The sequence below is a fragment of the Cloeon dipterum genome, chromosome 1 (genome assembly GCF_949628265.1).
Source record: "Cloeon dipterum chromosome 1, ieCloDipt1.1, whole genome shotgun sequence".
Classification (NCBI taxonomy): domain Eukaryota; kingdom Metazoa; phylum Arthropoda; class Insecta; order Ephemeroptera; family Baetidae; genus Cloeon; species Cloeon dipterum.
Genome location: NC_088786.1, coordinates 3,120,403 through 3,144,976, shown reverse-complemented (window position 1 = coordinate 3,144,976; position 24,574 = coordinate 3,120,403). Strand labels below are relative to the sequence as shown.

Here is a 24,574-nt window from a genome sequence, read left to right as displayed (position 1 = left end):
ATATTAATACGGCGAGTACAAAAGCCACAGGCTCTCTCCCCACTTGCAAAGCAAACTTGACTCGTCGTCCGAAATTTGATAGCTTTGACTGAAAGGAGGTAAAATGTATTTTCCTTTCCTCAAGAGAAATTCGTCAATGGGTAAAGGTCCAAGACCATTCTATGTGTGCATATTATTGCTCTGTGATTTACCTGACATAAATCGGATGCAGCGCGCGACGCCTTGCCGCGCGGCGAGCAAACCGCAGGAAAATGAGGCGAAAAGCCGTTCAGGCGAAAACCTATCGGAGGCTTTGTTGGAAAAAGTTTACGGGAAGCGCGTGCACATTGTCCGCGCCAAGCAGCAAACGTGTTCTCGCGGATGCCGGCGTCGAGTGGGTTTCGGCCCGCTGCGCGAGTGTGCAGTCGGATCGATCGAGGCCAACACGGCGTCGGTTGTCGGCGGCAGCGGCGGCTGCCCCGCCCGCCCTGCCCAAGACCTCACGGGGCCGAATCTCTCCTGCCTTTTTTCGCGCTCACTCGGGCCTAACTGACTATCGTGGCCGCTTTTTGATGTGGCCCTCCGCCGGAATGCTCGCCTTTTGATGAGCCCTGTGCAAAGGGACCAAATTCACTGGAAGGATCAAGCTGCTTTAACGCCAAATATTTTCAAAATCTGCTTTGGCTAATCATGCGTACCCAGGATGAAGCATTATTTCTCGTTTTTACAGCTGAGTAAAAAGTGCCATCAACAAAAATTCGACCGCGGCCGCTGTTAAAGGCTTTTATTTACTGGCACCGCGTGAGGAGCGTTAGACCATTTTAAAATCGCCGGCACTCTTTTAATTAGCTGGCGTAAAACGTGGCTGGGCTCTGGTGCTTTTGTACACCGTCATCGCACACATGATAAATTTGACGCGCCGCCTTCTGCTCATTTGTCACCGGGACGCACACACATATTCAGGCACGTGTGAGAGGTGGAATGGCCTGTCCCTGCGAGTGTCCTCTAGCCGACGCCGCAATTTCACGCTGCTACCGACCATGCACTTACAGCATCCATAGTTCACTCATTGATCCAGTGCAAGTGAGCTAATCATGCAAAATGGTGAAACTGCAGTCGAGCTAAAGAGTGTGCATTTGTTGGCAGCGTTTATCATTAAAATAAATAAATGGCAACAGACGAAAAGAGCAAAATTAGCATGAGGTCAAGCAAACTCTACGAAATTTACACTAGAAGTCAATCTTTACTAAAGTAGATTGCAGCATTTTATGTAAAAAGGGCCTTTAAAAATTTTAAGACCTCAGGAGTATCATCTCCATGTGGTGCAATTTCAAAAATAAGATGTGCTTTGCATTCCTTCCGCCGATCCCGATCAAACGGACACCAATTTTGATATTCCAAGTCAAGGTCAAATAAATTATTTATTATTAATCAAATATAAAATATTAAAATGTCCTTAAAAAATATTCTCACGACATGTTTGAGGTTGATAAAAAGTACTCTTCTAAATCGAAAAGTATGATTTAATTTTTAATTTCTTTTTTGTGTTTTGCAACTCCAAATCTTGGATTCTAATCACCAGAATATCATAAATTGCACACCGTTAGACTCTTCTCGACCTCATCTGACCAGCAAAAGAGTAAAGGGGGTGCTTTCCCCACCCTTTAAACCTTTTAACTAATGCCAATTATGTCCTCCGCCCCGTGAAATTTCGTCCCAATATTTATTCCTATAGATTAAAAAACGTAAAAATAAAATTAAAATATGATATTTAAGATAATTTATGTCTGCGCGGACTTTCAAATAGGTAGTTTACTGTTTGGTTTTCACCAAATGATTGTCATTAAATTAGAAGCAAAGCCTAAAATACACATTTGAATTTAATTTTCTTTTCGAATATTGTTTTAAATTAAAATAATACTGCCGCTAAGTATATGGTTCCGTGCACAAATCATTCGCATGGAGCATAAAGCAATTGGTAACCATCGCTGCAACGAAACAACCTCGCACAATGTCGATCAGCAGCGAAACATACTGCCCATTGCGGCGGAATATAATTCAATTTGGCGGCGGCGGGTGTGCGTCCGCCTCTCGCGTCACTGAAAGCATACTTTTTACTGTAAAACAGCACACACACACATATTATGCTAAAGCAGCCTCTCAGGCGGCAATAAAAACCGACGAGAGCAACGGGCTTTGAAAGCGCGCAAAACGGGCCGTCGTGTCCCACGCCCGCTCTCATTACTCCTGCTCCGTATTTAGCACAGATAAACCCAACCCACGCGAGAGAGAGAGAGAGAGAGAGAGAGAGAGAGAGAGAGAGAGAGAGAGAGAGAGAGAGAGAGAGAGTTGCTTGTTTGATGCTTTGCATAATCCGCGCGCGAAAGATTAAAAATGATTTTCACGCGCGCTAGCATCAACGATGTATACGGGAGGCCTGCTGTGTGTGTACGTATTTTAAATTTGTGTCACGTTTTATGATGGAACGGCCGGTTGTGTGCTATATGTATTATTGTTGGCGGCTCTCTTTCCCTTGCTGGCTACGCGATACAGCCGCGAGCGCAGCTGCAGCCCGCGCTTATTGTTATTATACGCAGCGCTCATTTATAAAAACGGCGGCACCTTTATTGCCGCTGGCTGGCTGCACCTGAAATGGATTCGTAATTGCACACTCTGCAGAGATTTTTTCATATTAATTTTATGCTATGCATGCAGTCCTCGGCTGTTGCGCAACTCCGCTCTATTCATCCTTCCGTGGTTTTAAATTAATTTGCAAATTTTTTATATTATAGCGAGACTCACTTTCAAACGTTATCATTAAAAAAAAAAACACTATAGACCAGTTTTTCATTACTCCTGTTTTGACTTGTGTACCTTTCCCTGACTGCTGTTTTAAATTTTAACTAAGTACTTTCAATCCTTGCAAGTCATGGCATGTAAAAATTACAGAAAATGGTCAAATTTTACGATTTTTCCGCGCTTTAGACCACGTACCGTTTAATTTTCCGGGAAGCCGCGCCTTCATTTCAAAATTCCCGCGAGTTCCTACCTCTTCGAAAGAATCTGTTAGACGTGTGAAAACAAAACAGTGCTTATTCCAACAATTAACTCGCATAAATTCATTATTTATCGTGTTAAAGGAAACCGACGAGAGCGAATATTTCAATGAATTGACATGGAAAAATAAATAAAAAGTTTAAACTTTAGAAAGTGATCATTTACCGTGGAATCTCATCAAAATCTATTGTGATTACAAATCACTAGCCACAAAAATAAATTAACAAAGCGGTCTCGTTGAACTTTCTTATCCTGAATTAAAGAGAGAAATGCGTTGTCGGAACCTTAGCGTTTCTCTCTCCTTTGCACACCCGACGGCCCGGAATTGCGCAAAATTCCTACCGCTGCTCGTGCTCAAACAGGCCTCGCATGCACGCGGTTATTAAGTACATACTGCAATAACGGTGGCGGCGGCGGCGGCGGCTTTGTCGACGTCACTCACTCAAGCTGATGGTGCAAGACGGCGCTCGCTGCACTCGCGCAACAATGCTAATTCCCAACACTGCAGATTGCCAACAACACGCTTTGGTAATCCGATTAAGGATTTTATTTCTCGGCGCACGATGAAAAATAAAAAAAAACATTCCCCTCTTCGCAGGCGAATTTTTTATGCAAATTTGTCGTCAACGCGTCCCTCGCCGGCTGGGCAGAGACAAACGGGCTGAGAGAAACTTTCGTTTGGAGTTGAGGAAATCTCCCTTGCCGCGGGCAAAACTCGCTTTCTCTCTTTGCTTGATGTGTTTTCCACCTGCCCTCTTTCCTGAAAACATGGTTTATCGCCGCTTGGATGGTTCCGATGGAAAGCCTCTTTGTTGCAAATAAAGGGTGAAATCGGCTAGCCGTGCTGCCACTCCAAGTTTGTCCAAAGAGTGTATCCACATAATTCCAAATCGATAAGAGAGATACGTATTTTTCTCGGATTCCTGGCTGTTCGAGGAGGAAAAATGGACTGCTAATTCTTTTTAAATAAATACTTTACTTTTAATAAAAACTGTTCAAAGCTTATGAATCCATGAATGTTCAAAAATTGAATCCAACAGTCGCAATCAGAGCATCCCGTAATTCCATTCGCAACGCAGTGATTACTTTAGGGAAAAACAGGAGTTGTTCATCTGTGTGCTTTGCATTCATTTAGTTTTCATATTTGCATTCCATGGAGTGTTTCAAGCAATTTCGCCTGCGGAACGTTCTTCATTTACGCCGATTAAAAACGCAGCTCTGTTTTCGCTCCGTGATTCATTTTCCCAGCTTGCTTTGCGATTGTAATTACAAAGCAGCGTTACAGCTCAGTCGACCAGTAGGAAATAATCGCACTTTTTACCTTGTTCCGCTCCGCAAGGAATGCAAATGAGGATTTATCCGCATATGCCACAGATAAAGAGTAACTAGATAATGTTTCGCTCTAGTTTTTAGCTAAACTGCTTACATCGTTTCATTTTTTTTAATTTACTTGATTCTCTGGTCTTTGTCTTTACAGTTTCCATCTCAGATTTTAATACTCTATGAGGAAGAAGCCGAGAATAGCTGATTTGCTGCGGGCAAGAAGTTTGAGAATCTTTTTAATTAAGAACTCAGCGGGCAAGTTAAGCCCAGTTGATATTTGTGTTTATGCTCGGGCATCCTCCCCCAACTTATTTTACTCTGCCGGCAAAGTTTGTTCGCGTACACATTTCGCGCAGTGTGTCTATAGAGCAGCACTCCCCCAAGTCGTGAGCGAGACACGCGCAGACACGTGTAAACATAAAAAGTTGGGGTTGCCCGCGTAAAAAGTGTCCGTATAAATAATTCACCAGCGCGCAGTTCATAATCTGCGGCGACGCTGGGCAAAACATTCTGAAGCAAAGACGCTCACGCCAAGAAATAATTTACAAATCCCCCGGCGAGCGTGCCAGCCAGGCCAGCGCGATGACGCAGGGACACAACAGAGAGCAGAGCGCCTGCCGCTTATTAAAATAGGCAATCTGCCGGCCCATTGTGCCACGCCGGTTGCCTGCGCGACCTACAACAACATCAAAGTGAAACGGAGAACAGCCAGCAATGTAAGCTGATTAATTTTCGAATCTCGTAATTGTTCTTGGAAGCAGTTTACGTTCTGATTTTTTTTTGTGAGGAGATGGGAACATAAAATATTTAATTACCAAAACCATAATCTATAAAATTTATTATATTAATTTTGTTAAAGGTCATTAATAGTTATTTTAAGACATGAAATTTTGGAAATTAATTAACGGTTTTGGAAGTTTAAAATGAGCCTTTCCTATGACATCTGTAAGGTCGAGTGAAAATTTCAGATTGGTTTTCTTTTTTGTTCTCGAGAAATTCCTCTTCGAAACTCGGAAAACACGAATTTTTTACCCTTTTCATGTTTTACCTGTTTTACAAATATTGCCAACTTCAAATATCGAGTTCTAATCATTAGAATTGCATAAACCGCACACCATTGGACTCGTCTTGTTATCCCCTAAACAGCGTAATGGTTTAAGGGATGTTTAGCCCACCCTTTCAACCCCCGATACAATATTAAAAACAAAATTTTAAAATTAACTATTTTGTAGAAAGATTTAAAATACGTTAGAGTCCAACTTCGGGTTTCAATTTCACACAGTTCGCTTGACCTCAATCCAATTTTGTCCTCCGTCCCGCAACATTTCGTCTATCGGGAAATTCTACTTCTGACTCGGCATTTCGTCAAAGGGTTTAATTGCGGAAAAGGAATTTGCTGCGCGATCCTGAGGTGGAGAGACAAAGGAAGTGTTTCCAGGATAATGCGAGGTGAGGTGAGCTGGCTGTCCGTGGACGTTTGAGGTGCTGCGACTTCCTTTTGAAGAAAGTTGCCTGGTGTACGAGTTCCGGAAGCGAGGGTCGGCCCTAGAGTAACAGGCGAAATCGCCTCCAATATCCTGGCCCGGAGCTCGATTCAATGCTTTCGCTCTCGTGTCACTCGCAAAAAGAAAATTGTGCCGTCAAAGAGAGCAAAGCGGCAGCTCACGCAAACGCCAGCCAGCCAGCCAGCACGCCGATGAGGTTTTCAGCCAGTTTTGAAATTTCCGCAGCACTCAATTTGAGCCACCCAGCATCAAAAGTTTCGTCGCCACGCGTTTGCGCCGACAAAAAAATGTGCCTGCCGTCAAAGGGTTTCAAAGTTTTCCATTTCGCGAAGGCGCGAATGTCGTTAGTGTCAGGCCACTGAGCTAGGGTTGCCAGCCGCAAAGTGAAAACGTCTGTTCAAATAGATTCTAAAATGAAAAAAAATCTAATGGGGTATTAAATTTTGAGTATCGATCATTTAATCAGGATTTTAGCAGATAATCTCAGTGAAAACCTCTCTATTATTGCGATTTTCCCGCGCTTTGCGTCACGTGCCACGAGAGCCACGCCCCATTTCAAAATTTTCGCGAGTGAAGGCTCTTCCAGTGGTTTGAGTTAGTGCAATTTAAAATTTAATATGTGCGTTGAACTCCTCACGGCAAGCCCGATCGAATGAACACCAAATTTGAGGTCATCGGTCAAGGTCAAAGGTCAACAAGGGTCATTTTCGAAAATATCCGTTTTTTGGATTTTGAAAACCTGCACCAAACTTTAACATTCCGAAACGCCCCTCAAAAATGGTCTCAGGGTATATGTGTGAGCTTTTGTGAAAATTTTTAGGTGGTGCTTGGCTTCGTTTACGAGAAATTCAAATTTTAAATTCGAAAACCCTTAATTGTCCAATTTTTGTAGATGTTGAGATCGCCAAATCTCGGTTCTAAGCGCAGAAATGTAAAAATTGCTCACCGTCCGACTTAGCGAAGCTGAATGGTTTTAGGGGTGCTTAATCCCAACCCCTAAACCCTTATCAGCGAAAAAATATCATTTCCCGAGTCGAAAGGCGAATATTTTAAATCTTGACGTGATATTTTGTTATTTTTATTGGAATTTGAGAATTGGAAACTTGCATTTTGAGCACAGGATGTTTTAAAACTTTTTTAAATGTGTTAAATAAAAAGTGACGCCTATAAAGACACTGACAATTGATTTGCGAGCACGCCAACTCGACCAAAGTAAATATCGATACAGGATACATCCGGAAAGTTTGGGGAGGCGTGGCAACCCTGCATGTTGCTATTTTCACATCGTGGCAACCGACCAACCGTTTTTTACGCGGCTCGTTGTTGTGACGGGCGGAGTGGCTAAATCAAAATAAGTTGGCCGGGCTGCGAATCAAGCTGCGTGTCCTTGGTGCCGATAAATCGCAAAGAGAACTCGTGTTTCCCGCCCAAAAATAGAATAAATGGGAGATGATGTGATTTAGCACGGACACTTTGTTTTCATTTGGACGAGAGCGGCGCGGCGCGTCCTTCGCAATTGCCGCATTGAAAGCGCGATGACGCACTTTTCGACAAAGTGATGAAGTTACGAGCGACATAATGTGGCCGTCATATTTTCAAAAGTGCGCCAATTTGCATAATAACGCTAACAGAGGCTAAACAATTTATCGCTGCGAAATGTTGAAAAACGGGCGCGTTCGAAATGCTTTCCGGTGCAAAGTTTTAATGAAATGAGATTCCCCTTGGCTCCCTAGCGAGCGAGCACGAGTGAGTGACGTCGGGCTCAAGAGGAAAGTGAAACAGCGAGGCGAAAATTCGCTGGTAATTCAATACTTAATTTGGCAACTTGTATGGCCTGTCAGTTGGCAGCGAGTGTGGCGTGTGCACGCTGTTGAAAATTTAATATCCGTCTCTCATCTCCGCGCCGCAAAATGTGTGTATGTTTACATCATCTCGCTCTGCTCTCTATGCCTCATGAATACATGTTTGCACGCGCGCGTGTGCATATTTGTTGTTTGCGGTGTTTCTCTCGCTACCTCGCAAATCGCGAGCGCACCGGCAATTTGGCCCGCTGCTGCCCCTGAACCTGAAAAACCAGAAAGAGACACGCGAGCGTGAAATTTCAGCAGTCAACATAAACTACTGAGCATTTATTTTTGTTTGTCAGGAGATGAAAGAATTTTCATTCGCCAGCAGAAAAATCTTGTTGGAAACTCAAATTAAGAACGGTGTACTTCTTAAAGGAGCACCTGAATTTCATTTTTGTCAGAGCTAATCGATTACTGGGGGTCAAATTCGGTTTGGCAGCCGAATTCCTTGGTCGACAGTTCGACACGATGTCTCAAAATCGGTAGAAACGTAAAAACCGCGACTTTGGCGGTTTTTGGTTTGAATTTAGCAAAAAGTGCCAGATAGACCAATCAGAGAAGGAATCAGTTCTCCCATTGACTTTTTTATTTAACGACGGCAGCGACACAGTGGCAGCCAGCGCGATCGGAAAACCGCTCCCTTTTATGAATTGTCTCGAGACATTTTATGGTAGGTTCAAACTCAAACAAAAACCGTTTAAGTTTCGTTTCAACCTTCAGGAATCGATTGGAAATATAACAAATGAAATTCCAGTGTTACTTTAATACGATTTCTTCGCTTTTATCGGAACATTACTGTGCTCTGAAAATATCAATGGAAGCCAGGTTCTCGTGCAAAGATATAATTAAAGTTAAACGAGTTAAATTCAGCAAGAGGAAATGCTGGAAATTCGGTGCTGGGCGCGTTGTTAAGGAAAGGCCGGAGTTGGCTGATGCATGAGCCTGTCTTTTGTTGTCAACTTGCGGCTGCGGGTCCAGCGAGGCCGGTGAGCAAGCACAACAGCTAATTTACAGCACTTGCAGCGTCCGCTTTAATTCAGATGTGTGTCAGCTAAGAAGATTAGTGCAACGGCGCGCAAAAACTCGTGTAGCCAACATTAATTATTTTGCACCCTTGTAAATTGTCCTGCTTAACACTGCTATTGTGTGTGGGGGATAAATGCCGAGTGAACACACAAAAAATGTCCATGTTCCGATATTTGAAACTTTTCAGCCTTTGGTGCATCATCAAACACTCTGGTAGAATTAGAGTGAAAGTCTGGAGTCTCGTAGGTTGCTTTTTGAACAGATTTAATAGACTGGTGCGTTATTTTGATACCCGCCAAGTTTGCCTTCCTTCTCTATTCTGCCACTCAACGGTCACCATTCACCGCGCCTGGGGCTCGTTGAAAGGGAGGGCCGAAAAAGAGGCAAAGATTGCGAGCAATAGGTTTGAGCAAACACACACACAACACACACACTGCCTCTACAGAGGGACCATCATTTAGAAAATGCGCTCAAGAATGCCGGACGCTGGAGAGCAAGAGGGGAATCTCTTCATTTCGCGTGCGCATGGAATTCCTAAGGTGAATCAGGTCGATTCTGGTTTGAACGAGCGAAAAAGAAAACAGCTGTGCTCGTAAATCACCCCGGAGTAACATTCATTAAGGGATCGTCTCGTCTGCGGTTATGTGCGTCAAACAAGTTGTAGAGCGGCGTGTTTCGTGTTTTTGTGTTTGTCGCCAGGGGATGATGGATCGCGAGGGCGAACAGCCGCCCAGGGCCGATTATTTATTTCGTACGCCGCCTCTAGATACGACTGGGGAGAAGATCATTTTGCCCGCGGGGAGAATTTGTCACGCTATGACATCGTCATTAGCTCTCCGTCGCCACTGTCACTAAACCTATTGTCGTCTTTTGCCACCGCGCTGCCACCCTTGCAACAACAAACCAAAAGGTAAAGCCAACTTTTCGCAAAAAGCCCTCTTTTGTTCTGCCGATTATTTTGCCTTGTTATACTTTTTTATCAAAAAAGGCTTTGTTTTCTCCTTTGAGAGCATCGCAACTCGCAATAATTGAATCGCGATTCGTTGAAAAGGCAAATTGCGCGGGAGAGGTAGAGCAATAATTCATTCAATCTCTTGGAATGCAAACAAAAAAACGTAGAAATTGATCTCTAAAAAGTGAATTCTATACTTAGCACTTTGGATGATGGAATTCATTTTTCTTTAAAAGTCGAGATTTCCTCGTGAGCAGTGTGGCTTAGCAAGAAGTGTCGTTCGTGCCGGGAACAGGTGAATAAAAAGGGCTAATCGATTCTTGTACACCGCCGGGTGGCTTAACACACTCTCTCTCCGGCGTCTCAAAAGCTTTTTGCGTAGAGAGCTCCTTAAAGGCATGAAAAATTGATGCCTCTCCGTGTATACCTATGGCATCCTCAAACGCATACAAAGTTAAAAATAGAAATAAGGAGATCGTTCGCAATGTTCATTCATGAAAATACTAAATTCATGCCACATTTATCTTATCAAATTTTGTTTGAGCTGTACAAACTTTCTGGCAGAGTTGTCTTTCTTGCTCTCCTATACAAATTACACAAAAACCGCATTGGTCCGGGCAGTGCTGGAAATGGTATAGACTGAACACGTTTGCCCGGCGCACCGAATTATACAACTTGCCGCATTATGAACATTCGTTGAGCGCGAACAATGGAGTAAACAACAGCGCAGAAACGCGCTACGAATTGTTTTCGAATGGCAGCGGCACCACTTTGGGCCATAATCGTGTCTGACTCTCAGGTAGTCTAGCGCTATTGCCATTCCGACTCAAACTCAGCCCTCACATAACGCTCAACAAATTATTGAAAGCGCGCCTTTGATCCTGAGAGTCGATTCCGACGAAACGGAGTCACATCACGATTTAATACACTCTCCCCCTCTCGTAGTTGCTGTAATTAATATGCAAATGCTCGTGCCGAGTGGCACCCCGTTGCAACGCCGTCGGGAAAATGTGCTCTCTTTTCCCGCAACTTTCTACTGAATAATTTATACCATTGCATGTTGATTCAAATGTGATATATGCAGAGTAGTGCGTAACAATTGTTTAAGTACACAGCTTCCATTATTTATTGTTCGGAGTATTGCAAAAAATAATATTATCTACCAGAAATAACTCATCACCGTAAAAAAGTGCATGGGTTTTAGGCAGACTTTTTCATATCTGTTTCATCTAGAAGGTAATTGGCAATTACGGCTGTGGAAAAAATATCTTCCAATCGATAAAATGTGAGCTCGGGCTGGTTGAAATCGTTATTTTTGAGCTAGGTAGACTGTCATATACATTAATGCGAGAAGAGAGTTAGGTAGAATAGCCGTGGCAGGAAATCATTTGAAACTTCTTTCTGAAAAATTGTTGTGACCTCATTGGGAAAAGCATCAAAGTTGCCGGGCGTCATGCAATGCGAGATTACAAAGTTTAAATAGTCTTGCTTGCCACAGTGAGGGCTGGATCTTCTTAATGTTGTAAGTCTCGTGTTCTAATCCCTGGAGCAGGTCATATCGCCTATGCAGCGGGAAATATGGAAATGACGGGCGAGCAGCAGTGCATTACGCTTGCGTGTGCTCACCCGGCCGCTTCTAATCCGGCAGGCCTTGGATTATTAAGTTATTGGCCGCTTTAATGAAATGATGATGAGCGCAACCCCCAAGCCCAATATTGCTTCGAGAGCTAGAGCGACTTAATTACGCGCCTCCCACCACCGCCCCATTGATAAAGCAGCAGCCCGCCGATCAATAAGCATGGAGCTTTTTTTATTTTTTATTTTCGCTCGCGACCGCACGCAGGAAACCAAGTTAGCGCGCGCCCCTGCTTCGCTCAAAAATAAAACGAAATTCTCCGCAGCAGCAGAGGCAGCGTCGTCAATTAATTTCGGCCCTCCATCCCGATCAAATTCCCGACAGAGTTAATCATTTTGATGGTGAAATTTTGCACTGCCTCTAGTCTCCCTCAGCAACTTTCAATTTGGTGTGGGGAAAATTCCATTAAAACTTCAAATTTGTGGATTAAGAAAAGGGAGCTTCGAAGGGTCGTTGACTAAAGGTAATATTAATAGTTGAGTTTAAATCAAATCAAAATGGAAGGGGAACGGGGAGCATTGACTTTTCTCAAAAATCAATGTAAAAGATTAATCATTAATCTTTTCGAAATTCGCCGGAAAATAGCATGATAAATCTTTGATTTTCTGCCATCTACATCCTGAATCAGACGATTCCAGTTGTAAATTTGAATGTTTAATACCAAAGGTCAAACTCTTTGTGTAAAGTGCTCCGATTGTATGATTTTAGCATTATTTTGGTCGTAATTAATTTTTCATAAAGCTTTGGTGAGGCTGTTCCCTGAAAGCGCTCTGTTCTGTATGGCTATGATGCGGTTTGTGTGGAGTCGGGTGTTGCGGGCATCAGCATGGAGTACTCTGCGCAAATTAAGACAATATCTCATCAAGGCTGACGGAACGCCGACGGTTTTGTTTGCGGTACAGCGCACCAGATGAATAGCATTGCACTGCAAAAAGCGGCGCGCAGCGTGCACAATGGGCGGCAAATTGCGACTGACTGACTTTTCCACAATAACTCAACACGCGGTCGGAAAAGGAATATCGCAGTTGTGCAGTGCAAGTCCGGCGGGAGGCTTTGATCAGAGAGAGAGAGAGGAAAGTATCATTCGTTATTCTCGCCCTGGCGTGGCCCGAGCACGGCATTGGTGAAGAATAGCCGGCGAAATTGGGATTGGGAATTTGTCCGGCGAGCAGGTCTCGTAACTTGCTTTGTGCGTATGTATAATGCACGGTCAAGGAGGGAGAGCAAAAGGGAAAAGGCAAATGGAAGCACATCCGCGGGTCTCATCACGCCGTCATTCGTGCTAAGAATAAAGAGCCTGCCTCCCGGGACCAGAGGCTGCTCTCGCTGCTTGTGTCTCCTGTGCACTGCACCTCCTATCCACTCTCTCTGTGCCGGCCAAAATAAACACACGGACTTGAAACGCAATCAATACGCACGCCGAGCTGCTGACTGCCTCGTTTGCCGTGCAGCTGAATTTGTTTTGAATACTTGACCGGCCTTTGTGCTGACCACGCGCCTCCGTGTTTGCCTCTCTGCGTGAATCGCCTTGCCGAATATTTTCCAACCTAAATTTTGCTGAATAACACGCTGCCGTGAGTAAATAATAGTGTATTTTCGGTGCTGTTTCTCTCTCCCTCCACCCTTGTGAGCTTGGTTAAATTTAATGCTGACTAAAAATAAAATATATTTGGGAAAATCAAAGAACCTTTCCTTGTTGCCAAAACTCAAAGCTTTCCTCCCGCTCAGATTGAAATCCAACTCGAAGTAATCCCGTTCGGTGTGTGAAATGAAATGGACAATCCTAGTTAGCAATGCTGATGTCGCAATTAAAAGCATTTCGAGCAAGAGCAAATCGTGTCGCCAAGATAGGTGCCAGAGCCAGACAGCGACGATTGTGTGTTGCTTGGAGCCCGGCCAAATTGAACCGACTCGATTTCTGCAATTACTTTGCGGCAGTAATTGCTGCACAGCTCCATTTCTTTTCACCCTCAGTTTGCAAACGATGGCAAGACAGCTAATCCATTGCAACTCAATCGGCTTCTGGGATTAAATTTCGCAAGAAGGCCTGTAAGAAAGCCATTTGGGTATTCATTGCTTCCGAAAGACTTAAAGAGGATTTATACTGCAAAATCCTTGTTGCAAATGCATGAACTGATCCTTTAGTTCAGTTGAAGCCAAAATTTACCTTACAATTAGTAGCACTGGGATTTTTTTTTTTAGAAAAGTGTCTGCAAACTATGCATGTCTCTCCTTACTTAAAATCTAATTTTATTTATTTATTTATATTTTGAAATTATATTTATTTGGAAAATTTATACAAGTCCAGCCAATTCAGAATGAATTATCGGCTGGTTCTCGCTCAGCTGCTACATCAGCAGCAATTTAGCAAAAAATAATAAACATGGTTATTTTGTCTTTACAAACGAAGAGTTTGCCTAAAAGGTTTCATACGCTGATGAATAGATCTCGACGAGAGGAATCGAAATCTGCCAAGAAAATGTGGTCAACCGCAGTAAATTTTTTTAATCTAGCAAGGTCATTTTTTACTATTGCTATTTACGATCAACTGCTTATTGCATCCAACAATTCAATTTTTGTTGTTGTGATACAATTTAACATCTTCTCTAAGTTCAAATGCGAAAAAAACACTCAATGAGATTAATTCTTCAATTTATAAAAGATTGTCCTTCTCGGTATTTCAATGAGTTTTCTTCCAGCCTGTGAGAACATTTTTAAACTCGGAATGGATTTTCTTCTGCCAAGCATGTTTTCCTTTTGACATGATTGAATAAAAGCGCCCAAAGAAATGGACTGAATTCTTTTAAAACACTGGGCAGAAGGAAGTTGGCTGCAGGCTCGAGTAATTATTTACCATCGGCAACGGCGCTCTTAGCGATTTCCACTGCGTCTTATACTTGCATCGTGATTGATGGCGGTTTCTTTGGTACTTGGAAAGCAAGCTGCCTCTCTAATTGAGCCGGATCGAGCGCCGGTCAAAAGAAACGGGCATAAGTCGCGTACTTGAGAAAAGGGTTCTCAGCAGCCAATGCGTACCGAACAACGCGCGCGCGGGCCCTACTTGTGTGCACGAGTGCTCTGAGAAATCCGGCGCCGACAAAACGAGCAGTTGAAGGCTGCTGTCGAAAAATCCGCTCCTCGCATGCCTCCTTTCACCGCAATATTTCAAGATGATTGCCTGGCAAACGTGCCGCAGAAAGAGAGAGCTCCTCAATGCCAACACGACCGTTTCATTTCTTCCAAGGTGCAGACTCCGGTGAAATTTGCTCAAAGGGTACGAGCAGAATTAATGAAGAGATACCAAATTCGGTTTATTTCGCAGAGTGCGCATTTTGTGAGGTGGTGAAATGAAACTATTTCTTGTGAGCCCAGTTTTAGCACCGTGGCGGCGTCGTCCAATAAATATTTAATGGACCGAGAGCGGAATGAGGCTGCAGCATCAATTTTATGCGCGTGATCCTGGGAAATATGAAACCAATATGAGCGAGAGCGGCATAATGCAGTCGGTTAACGGTGCCTTTTCCACGCGCGCCTGCATTTACGGTCCGCAGCGAATTTCGCATCTCGTGCACGCAGTTTGGCCCCGTTTAATGATGTTATTTAGGGGCCGTGCCCTGCCAATTCCCGGGCCAATTTCATCAGCTTTTGTATCGGCGGCAATTTCGCTCAAGAAGACCACTTTCTTCTCTCCCAACTTGAAAAACTGGAGCACGTAGGTTTCGATTCAATTACTTATTACAAAAGATTGATTTGATTTCATTCCCAACGTTTCGTTTTAGAGGATGCTTCAACTCGTGCGTACATTTGCTCGTGCGCTTTGCTATCTTAATGTCGGAAAAGAGTCTGTAAGAGAGATGCACGAAGAAAGCACACACTTGGTTGCAGAGGGTGCATCCACAGCGAGGTGGAAAGTAGTTTGTACTGCTGAGCACATCAGAAAAGCATTCTTTTCGTGTACGCTCGAGTGATCAAGTCTCCTAACGCGCAACTAGGTCAGCACTTTTCTCGGCGTTGCGCAAAAAGAGCTAGACAACAAGAGAACGCAGCCATTGACCGACATGCACCGTATTCCAAACGCTATGGACACTGAATTTTTATCGCTTTTAAAGTTTGTCGCACACAACCTTGAGTCCTGCACCAAGAAATGTGCTGCCATCTGACAATTCCTCTCCAGAAGTTGCACGAATGCAAATAATACGCAAATTTCGAGAATATTATTATGCAGAGAGAAAAATTGAATGTGACGTGGATGGAGAGATGAAATTACTTAATTAGGCAGCTTCATTCTCGAGGATCGACAAAGAGAGTAAGAGAACTCGAAAAGCCCATTATTGCCGCTTCTATTTTTCATCAGTCAGGAGTGAAAGAGGAGCGCTCAGCCGGTCGGTTAATAATTAATCCAGCGCCCACCCACACTCCTTTCTCCCGCCGTCTCAAGCTGCTAAGGGAGAGTGGAGGCAAGGATGCGGAATTAATTAGAGACGCTTTTATTTTTTAATTAAGTCCCTCGTCCCATCGTTCCAGCTTCGAATGTTCGCCTGACTAATGGGCCAAAACATGGTCGTGCGCGTGGTCACATTTCATTATTGTCAATTGGCCCCATCTGTCTCCCCCAGCCAGCGTGGCACTAATTAAAAGTTGCCCAGAAGTTTGCAGACGACACCGTTTGTTTCCTCCATAGCATTTCAATAAAAAGATATCTATTATGTGATTTCAGATCTGACTGGCGAGCAGTGAGCACTGACTGTCGGTAAGCATCTATCAAACACAAATTCTTTTTCCCAGGGCGAAGGCATTCTTTGAATGCGAAATCGACGTTGTATGCCGTATTCCAGGCTTGTTTTCTTTTCTGTACGCGCTAATTGAAAATTTTAATTAAGCTGAGAAAAAGAAAGAGGCCGCACATCGGGTGAAAATTACGCACCAGGATTCTCTACAAAGGCCCAACGGAGATGAAGAAAGTAAACACGAAATAATAAACTTCCGCCGCGAAACACTCTGTTGCAAACCCAACCATTCACTCTTTTTTCCTCGAATTGAGGAATCTTAATTAGTTTTTTTTGTTAAGTTCGTTTCAACTCGGCGAAAACACGGAGAGAGAAAAAACTAATTTTCTTTGCTTCCTCTCGAAAGGGCGAATGTCTTTTTTGAAATTTCGATTCACGAAATCCGCTTTCAGGGGAAATTAAAGAGCCATTATGTCAAACTCAGCCGAGAAGGTGGTGCCCCTTGCAGAGCAACACATTTCATATCGGGCAAATTAGCATGCCGCCATCAATCTTACCCGGCAAAAAGCGCGCCAAGCGTCACAACACGGCATTAATATTATCCAGCAGCGCAAAGGACGGTGAGGAAATGCACACGAGGCCAATAAACACACACGCCGTCTGATAAATTGCACCTTAGCCTCGCGTAATAAAGTATGCAAGCCAGCAGGCAGGGATAGTGCATCAAGAACTAGAAGCGGAGAGAAAGAAAAAATGGAACGGCGGCTGCTGGCGTTCTCCGAAGCTCTGCGCAGCGCTTTGCATAGATGTACACTGCGAGATAGCGCGATTTATGACACGCCTGTATCCTTTCCTGCATTCCGCCCGGCTCCGTAATAAATTGTACACCGAGATAAGAATGCCCGAGAATGTGTTGTTGCACACTAGTGTGCAGCACCGGCTTTGAACTCAATCTTAAAGCGCGAATAAAGAAAGCCGAGAGGAGAGAGAGCCGCTCAGAGAGCATAAGCGCAGTTTGCTCGCGATCAGCCCGCAGTTGACCTCCATAATTCACACCACCGCACAGGAGCAGCCAGCGGTCCCTCCCACTTGACGCCTTCATTTCTATATATTTTCTTATTTCCGACACTCGAGCCAAGTAATTTTCCTTCATTTGTGAACATGGCTCACCTTGAAAGGGCCCAAGGACGCTGAAAATCTGTAACTATCGGTCACAAGCTATTACTCTGCCTGAGAAACAAGTAAAAAGATCTGGGAAAACAGGTGTCAATTAACGCGGGGCTTGAAATCGTCGAAAGATCAGGAAAGACTAGCTCATGTTCCTGACCTTTCATTGAAACGCGATAAATTCATTCGCGCATTCTGGAAAGGTTCAAAGCAGCAAGTATCGAGTCGGAAAGCTCTCGCAATCCTTACAAATCCGGATTGGCTCCTCATTGCAATGCAAGAGAGTCAAATCTAAGCCCAAATCTGCCGAAATTCAACCCACAGACATAAAATGATACACAAGACCGGTAATTTTTAGAACCTGTTTTTATTGATTTATTTTTATTTTGTTACCCATCGCAGGGGCTGAAGTGTTGTTTGCATGCAGTAATAAATCCTTTTCCATCTCGCGGGCCGGCAAAACGGAAAAATGGGAATTACCGCGACATCCGGGATGAAGTACTCTTCATAAGCACTAAATCTGCATGTTTGTGCTGATTCAGTCGTGCTGACTGAAGAGAAGAGCCACTCAATCAACTCTTGTGCTGATATAATCACGTCCCACGCACACTGCGCGTTCAAAAGCACTAAATCCCAGCGCGCGAGACATTTTTACGACAGAAGCGGCGTTCGCTGATTTTGCGGCGGCGAGCCAAATTGAAAACAAACTATCATTACAAAACCGACTCGGCGTCGATCGCTCCGAGAAAGTCATTACAAGCACACAGAGCGTTGTTTCCCTTCGCCTCCTCCTCCGCGGCACAGCGTACAACTCATTACGCTAAACATTCTGGCAGACTCTGTTCGGCAACGGTTTGTATCTCGCTGATAAGGGCTCATCTAGCCCCGCACGCACAAACGCACTCTCGCAATATTACAATTTGGCTCGATTTTATCTTGTGCGGTTCGAATGAGAGTCGCGTTTGCGGCTTTTCCTCCAGTGTTAGCACAAGCAACGAGTAGCTGCCGGCAAACACAGTAGTGGCTCAAATGAACTGTTCTCCGCTGCGTTGCACACGCCGTATGTGTGCGCTTGTTTGGCACATTTTCAACTGCAACCGCAGCGACGGAAGAGCGGGGCAGAATTGCAATTTCGCTTTGCACCTGTATGATATTGGAGATGAAACGAAACGCTGCGTTTGGTTTGCAGCGCATTCAGTCGTGCTTAGACGGCGCAGCCAATTTACCCCGAGCAAGTTATGCAGCGCAGGCTTAATTTTGTTCTGCTTCGAAAGAAATTCTGCAAAATCAATACGTCTCATACATTGAAACATAGGCTGAGCACATTTCGAAAATGTTCTGAGGAAATATTTGCTGTAAAAAAAACTTGAAGCATTATGCACATAAAATTAGCCAAAATTTTGGGTTTTCATCCGTCAGAATTCAGCCATGGGAAAAACAAAGCACAGCTGGTCAGTGGCCACGCGAAAGGGCCTGGCAAAAAGAGTGCAAGTCAGAGGCAAAAAGGCTGCGTCCGAGATCAGTAATTAGATGCAGAAACAAAACGGTCGGCCGAACAGCAAGCAATGCAAACAGAGCCGCTCCATAATGTATGTTCGAGTGCGAAAGAGCGAGAGTGGAACTGCTGGCAAAACACGCACGCACGCCGAGAACGAGCTTCAAGGCGCAAAAAAGGGTGCGCGATTGCGAAAAGATAGTGGCTGCTGCTGCTTAAATAAACGCGCGCTTTTGCAAGCGTCTGGCAACAAACAAAAGAACTGCCTAATTGAAATTGATTGTGCAGACCCGGCTGTGAGAAAACGTTTCCTCTCCCGACTATTTATCGACGCCGCTTTTTGCTGCGTGCACTATGTAAATGTCTGTTTCCTCTGGGCGCAGACCAACTCGACCTCTGCTTTTTAATTTGTTTCAACGGCCTTTTCCTGTCACCGCTTGAAAGTTCACTAACGTAAGCAATCCGTTTTCACTAAAGTTAATATTTGTCGATTTTCGGCACGTGCGGATTATCAAATGTGACGTGCTTCTTTTGAAATAGGTTTAACTGTTGCTTGGCTACGACCTTTAATGGCGTCGATGACATATATCCTGATGATTTCGCCGGCTGCGCTTTGTGCAGACAATTATCCGAGGCATTCGACAGGAAAAATCGGTGAAGCGCAGTTAATGTGCAACAGCCTAGCACAAAAGAGCGTGCGCGGGACTAAATTATAACTAATAGAAGATTAAGTTCAGTGTTTTGAGACCGCAAACATACGAGCTGTTTCTTCGCTTAATCGATAGTATATTTTATAGCCAAGCATATACATACATTTCTCAAGGCGAATGGATCGGAAATTGCATAGGAAATTGAATTCCTGCTTTCCGCTTCGGGCCTCGGAACTATCCACGCGTTGTTTTGTTTTTCAGACCCTCGCGAAAGCTAATGAGCAAAGGAAAGAGAGCGAATTAAAAGTGGGCATCATTCAGGGCTTAATCTGCACCAAAGCGGGTGTGATTTAAGATGGAAGCCCCGGCTGCATGGTGTAAATTTAATTACCAGCCCGAGTTAGAGTGGCCATAACAGTTAAGCTCGCGAGCAAGCGAGCGCGCGCGCGTGTACTAACTTGAGCCACTCGGCATAACTTTGAATTAAAGTTAATTCGGTATGGAGAGCAGTAATCGTTAAACGAAACGGTCTTAATAATAAAATACACCCGCCAAGCCGGCTTTCTCTCTCTCTCGGCCCGTATTATCATAATAATGCACTCGCGGACGCAGAAATGGCCGCGAGTGTCGTCGTCGGCGAGAGCGATAGCGTGGGTGAAAAGTGGAGCTGCTCGTCGCGTTTCGTGCCCAAAATTTGAATCGCGGCGGACAGTATGCTGACTCGTGCCGAAATTCCATTCTCATTTGAGAGAGTGCAGCGCGCCCGATTCTCGCACATTTGAATAATTCACACAGCTATGGAAAAGTCGTGAGTGCGCTTTTAAAACCATTTTCTCGACTGTGTGCGCAATCCGTGAGTCAATGAGAGCCCTTCTCTGGGCTCCGAATCATTTCTAAATGGTCTCACCTCTTAAAAACTGGGATAAGTTTTGGGCTGTTTGCTTCTAAATTTTTTACAGCACCATATTTCCTCAGGGATTTTCGTCCTGGTGGATTGGGATTAAAATTGTCAGACGTATATGTAGCGATCGCTGTCAAAATATATCCACTTGAGCTGGAGTTCAAGAGTTGGAATAAATCCGGGTGCAAAGGCCCCGAAGCGTGCCTGGCGATTCCGATAAATGTGGCTACGTAGGCAGGAGAGTAACATGATCTACCTTTTTGATGAATATGCCTGCCTGGCGCGCGCACGTGGAGAAATATGAGCAGCTATCAGTTATCCCAGGAACACTTTTTGTTCAGCCCACCGCCGGATGGACGGATGAAGGGTATTTATTCAACGCTGACGGATCCCTATCAATATCCAGCTCGCTATCACGATCTACGTTTATTTTCAGCCAGATTTTCAATATTTGCTCAGCAAATTTTGACGTTCATTGTATTCTCTGCCGTTAGTGCAGGTGAAAAAATCCGTCGATGGAAGTTGAAACCGTGTTACGCGCTTCATTGTGCAATTCGGCTACAAATAGCTGCAGGAAATGTGCGTTCTAACCGCGCCATTACCGATGTTTGCTCAAAGCAAACCATTTTTCTTTCCTGGAAAGACTAAATCCGTCCATTCCAGTGATGCTTCTATTTAGAAATGAGCCAGACATTTACATTCGCTAAACTTAATGTCCGTTAAGAAGATAGTTAGCTCAAGCTCTATGCGTGGACCCTCTTTTACTGCGAGTTTGGAAGTTATGCGGCGAAGGGGTGCCCTCACTCTCTCACCGCAGCCACTCTTCGTCTAATTTGAGAGGGTCTCCTCTCCGGCAGGCTCCACGCAAAAGTGAATTTTATAACGAGACGAACTTGTATACACTTATAAACCCGAGAGGAAGATGTTGCAGCGGCAACAAAGGCTATTTTCGGGGGCAGGTGTGTTTCTTATTCCCTCCGTGTAAGTATATACATATATTTATATATCCGAAGAAACACTTTTTTTCATTTCCCACGCACGCAGCACAAAGGAGAGTGACGAACGGTGCGTCAGCAAATAATTCCAACTCGCTGTTGCTGCTGCTGCTCGGCAATGTATAAAAAGAGATGGGCCGAATAAAATATAATGGCGTGCGGAATTTCATCTCGCAAGGCTGCCCAGCCGGCTGCTTCCCTTCCCGACCCCATTCTCAGGGTTGCCAGCACGCCCCCTCGGTCGGTTGTAACAGGGAACTATTGTTTGTTTCATTCTTTAATTCCGCAAGTAATTGCAATGAGCTCCATGGCTAACAAAGTTTCTCGTTCTGATGAATTAAACGTTGCTTACAATTAGTCCACCGAGTTTGGTTTTTTGTTCTGAAAGCGATGAACTTTTAAACTGTTCAAATTAATGAGATCAAGGTTTTCAACGAGGCTTTACATTAATTACGCTAATAAGATTTACAATGAAAGGCAACTAAGCTAGTAACAGAGACAGAATCAATTCATCATTCTTTAACATCGGCTCATGAGGCCGCAAAGGAACATGGGCCCAATGTGGTTATCTTTTTAGCCTCTCCGCATTAAGATCTTTTACTGAAAGGCCTGACATTTTGTCCCTGAAGTCACGGGAAAGGTGCGAAAACCAGCAATTATTGGCGCCTCCTACCAGCCCGTTGAGCTATTTGAGAATTTCGAGTCACATAATTATCCACTATTTGCCTGCTCTGACATTTGGCAGCCACTGTAATAGATCTTCGAAATGCACAAATACAACCCATTCCCTTGACAATGTTCATAAACGGAATTGCTGACAAAAAATCCAAACCCTTTGAATTACAGCAATGAATAATATTTTTTCCTTGTTAATCGCTCTCAATAGCACATCCAGCAGTAAAAGATTGTTTGGCAACCCTAGCGACTACTTCCTTTTCCTACAGTCAACTTTTTCTTCGAACCAGAAAGAAAGGAAAGGGAGAAAAATGTGCTGCCGTCTGCTTGGCGACTGGGTTTGTTTTATTTCCGCAGCTCTCGCTCTGTTCCCTTTTCTCCCTACTTTTCTGCGATCATAAAAAGTAGCACTCGTCGATTGCATTTTAAATTTTCATTGCACCAACGCGGCATCTGGAAACGCGGCGAGTCTCTCTTTGTCTTGGGAAGCAGCCGAGACTCGTTTTATCAGCAGCAGGTGCGGCCGTTTTATTTTAATGCAACGCGCGAAATCCGTACTTTTATTTAGCAAATGCCTCGGCGGATATGAATACTTGCATTTTATTTGCGACTCTCCTTTCCACTCGGCCGGATTTAACTTGGTGGCAAAATGTGCTTGGGAATTAAACTTGCCTAAGCTCTCTCGTCCCGTCTCGTCTCGCGCGTAAGCTTCCATTTTTCTCGGCGCTGGAACGTGTTGTTCGAAACTCGGCAAAAACGGCCAAAGTACAAGAACAAATAAACACAGTTTGAATAAAGTACGGTATATGGAGTAAACATTTTGCTCTTGATGAATTTTTAGTCGTACTTTTATCTCGAACGGCACTCTTGAAAAGTTGCCTGCACTCAAGTGGATCTCCGATACAAATGTTCGGAAAAGTTTTTCGCCACGCACTCGATTGGGCGGGAATTTAGCTCCTTAAACACGACGCTTATTGGATTTGCCAATCGTAGCAGCAGACTAGCTAGGTGAACCCTCGAGAAGTAGTATAGCAAGTAGGTTTTGTGGCTGGAACGTGCTTTCGCCTGTCGGATGTCGTTATCAGACAACGGCATCTTTTTCCTGCAAACTTTTCACACCGAACGCGCGCTTCCGAGGGCTGCTCGTTGATGATTGAGTGCACGTTTGCCTTCCGCCGATATCATTCACCGGCGACGGCACGTGTCAGTCAGTCGGCGTCGGCAGGACTATCAAAATGCACGTCGGAGGTGCAGCCTCTCCGGAGAGACCTCCGCCCCCGAAGAGCACACGTTATCAAATTTTTATTACATGCACCTCGCGCTCGCCTCCTCCCTGGCCGAACAAACGTGTGTGCGCCTCTTTTTTTTTATCAATAACTCCATAAAAAGTAACAGCCTGCGAGTATGAAGTGGCTGACGCCGGGCTCGTAAAATTGATGCGCTGCACTCTCGCTGCTCCCACAGGCTAAATTGAAAATGCCGACTTGACGGCGCGCAGCTTTGAAGGCTTAATTCACTGCTCCTCGTTTCCAAGTCTTTTCGGCTTATGCTATGCATTTTTATTCAAAACTTCATAACAGCAGTCAAGCGGCGTCCTGTTCAAACAACATGATAGCGGAATGCGCAGTTATTGAGATCATCTCTCAAGAACAGACTCTAAAATGGAAGCCGGGATGAAAAAGACAAAATTAATATTTTGTTGTTTAAAATATAAATTTTACTAAAATTTAGTTTTGAAAAATTTCCTTCAGAGGGCCAATCAACCAAAAATGCTTTTCTGTAAATATGATTTAAATCTAGGAAATGTTTGCAATTAACTTGCAAGAGTCAGGAAAAATTCCTAAGATGGAAGAGGAAATTTCCAATTTATCGCTTGTTATGCCAGGATAAGAAATTAAAAATAATTCGCAAGGATTATAATAATAATATAGAATCAAATGGAGCACCGGTTTCGGCTAATCCCGAGCCTCAAATGAAACCAACACTCCATTTTGCGTTATTCCCATCAGATCTAAACATAAAAGCGATCAATCTAACTCATGTGACGTTGAATGACTATCAATTAGCAAATGGATCAGGACAAACGAGTGTTTTCCTGGCGATCGACAGCCGATCAATTCGCATAGGGTGGTGGAGGAAGGATATGAAATTCGAGTGCAAAAACAAAAACAAGAAAATCCGACATGAAGTGCAGGCGGCGCGCAGATTCATTAGGCGCGCGCGGCGTAATAATATTATGGGGCGTTGGCGAGCCAGCCAGCCAGCCAGCGATATTAAGAGTGATTTACAGGCTGCCAAAGCGGGCAACGCGTGCTTTTTCAGCCGTGCACACCGCCATAAATTTCGCCAGCGGCAGCGGCCAAGGAGGGCCCCAAGATATTTTATTCGCGCGCCGCCGTATGAACATAGAGCGAAATCAGAATGGAATAATGCCCGCAGCAGGAATTTTCCCCTCGCCTTCGCTCTCTCTCGCTCTCTGCAAGCGTGTGCAAATTTTAATGTTTCAATTTCGGCCCGCTTGCCGCGTCGATGGAAATATTTCCGACCAGGGACGAAAACGAGCATAAACCCTTTCTGCCCCGCGGCTCTCACGGCCGCGTTTTCACGACCTGAATCGCAAATTCCACATGATTATCCTA

General features: G+C 44.3%; 1 protein-coding gene across 2 annotated transcripts in view; it reads left to right on the top strand.

Moving 5' to 3' along the window:
- kek2 (kekkon 2) overlaps window positions 1-24,574 on the top strand; it is a 90,965-nt gene that overhangs the window by 42,723 nt on the left and 23,668 nt on the right. The window contains exons 1-2 of one of the 2 annotated variants that reach the window (XM_065496675.1): window positions 9,364-9,647; window positions 16,043-16,075. The gene's annotated coding sequence lies outside the window, so the exon portion shown is untranslated. Of the gene's footprint in view, window positions 1-9,363; window positions 9,648-16,042; window positions 16,076-24,574 lie in introns of those variants that run through there. The other variant, XM_065496674.1, reaches the window with a different exon arrangement.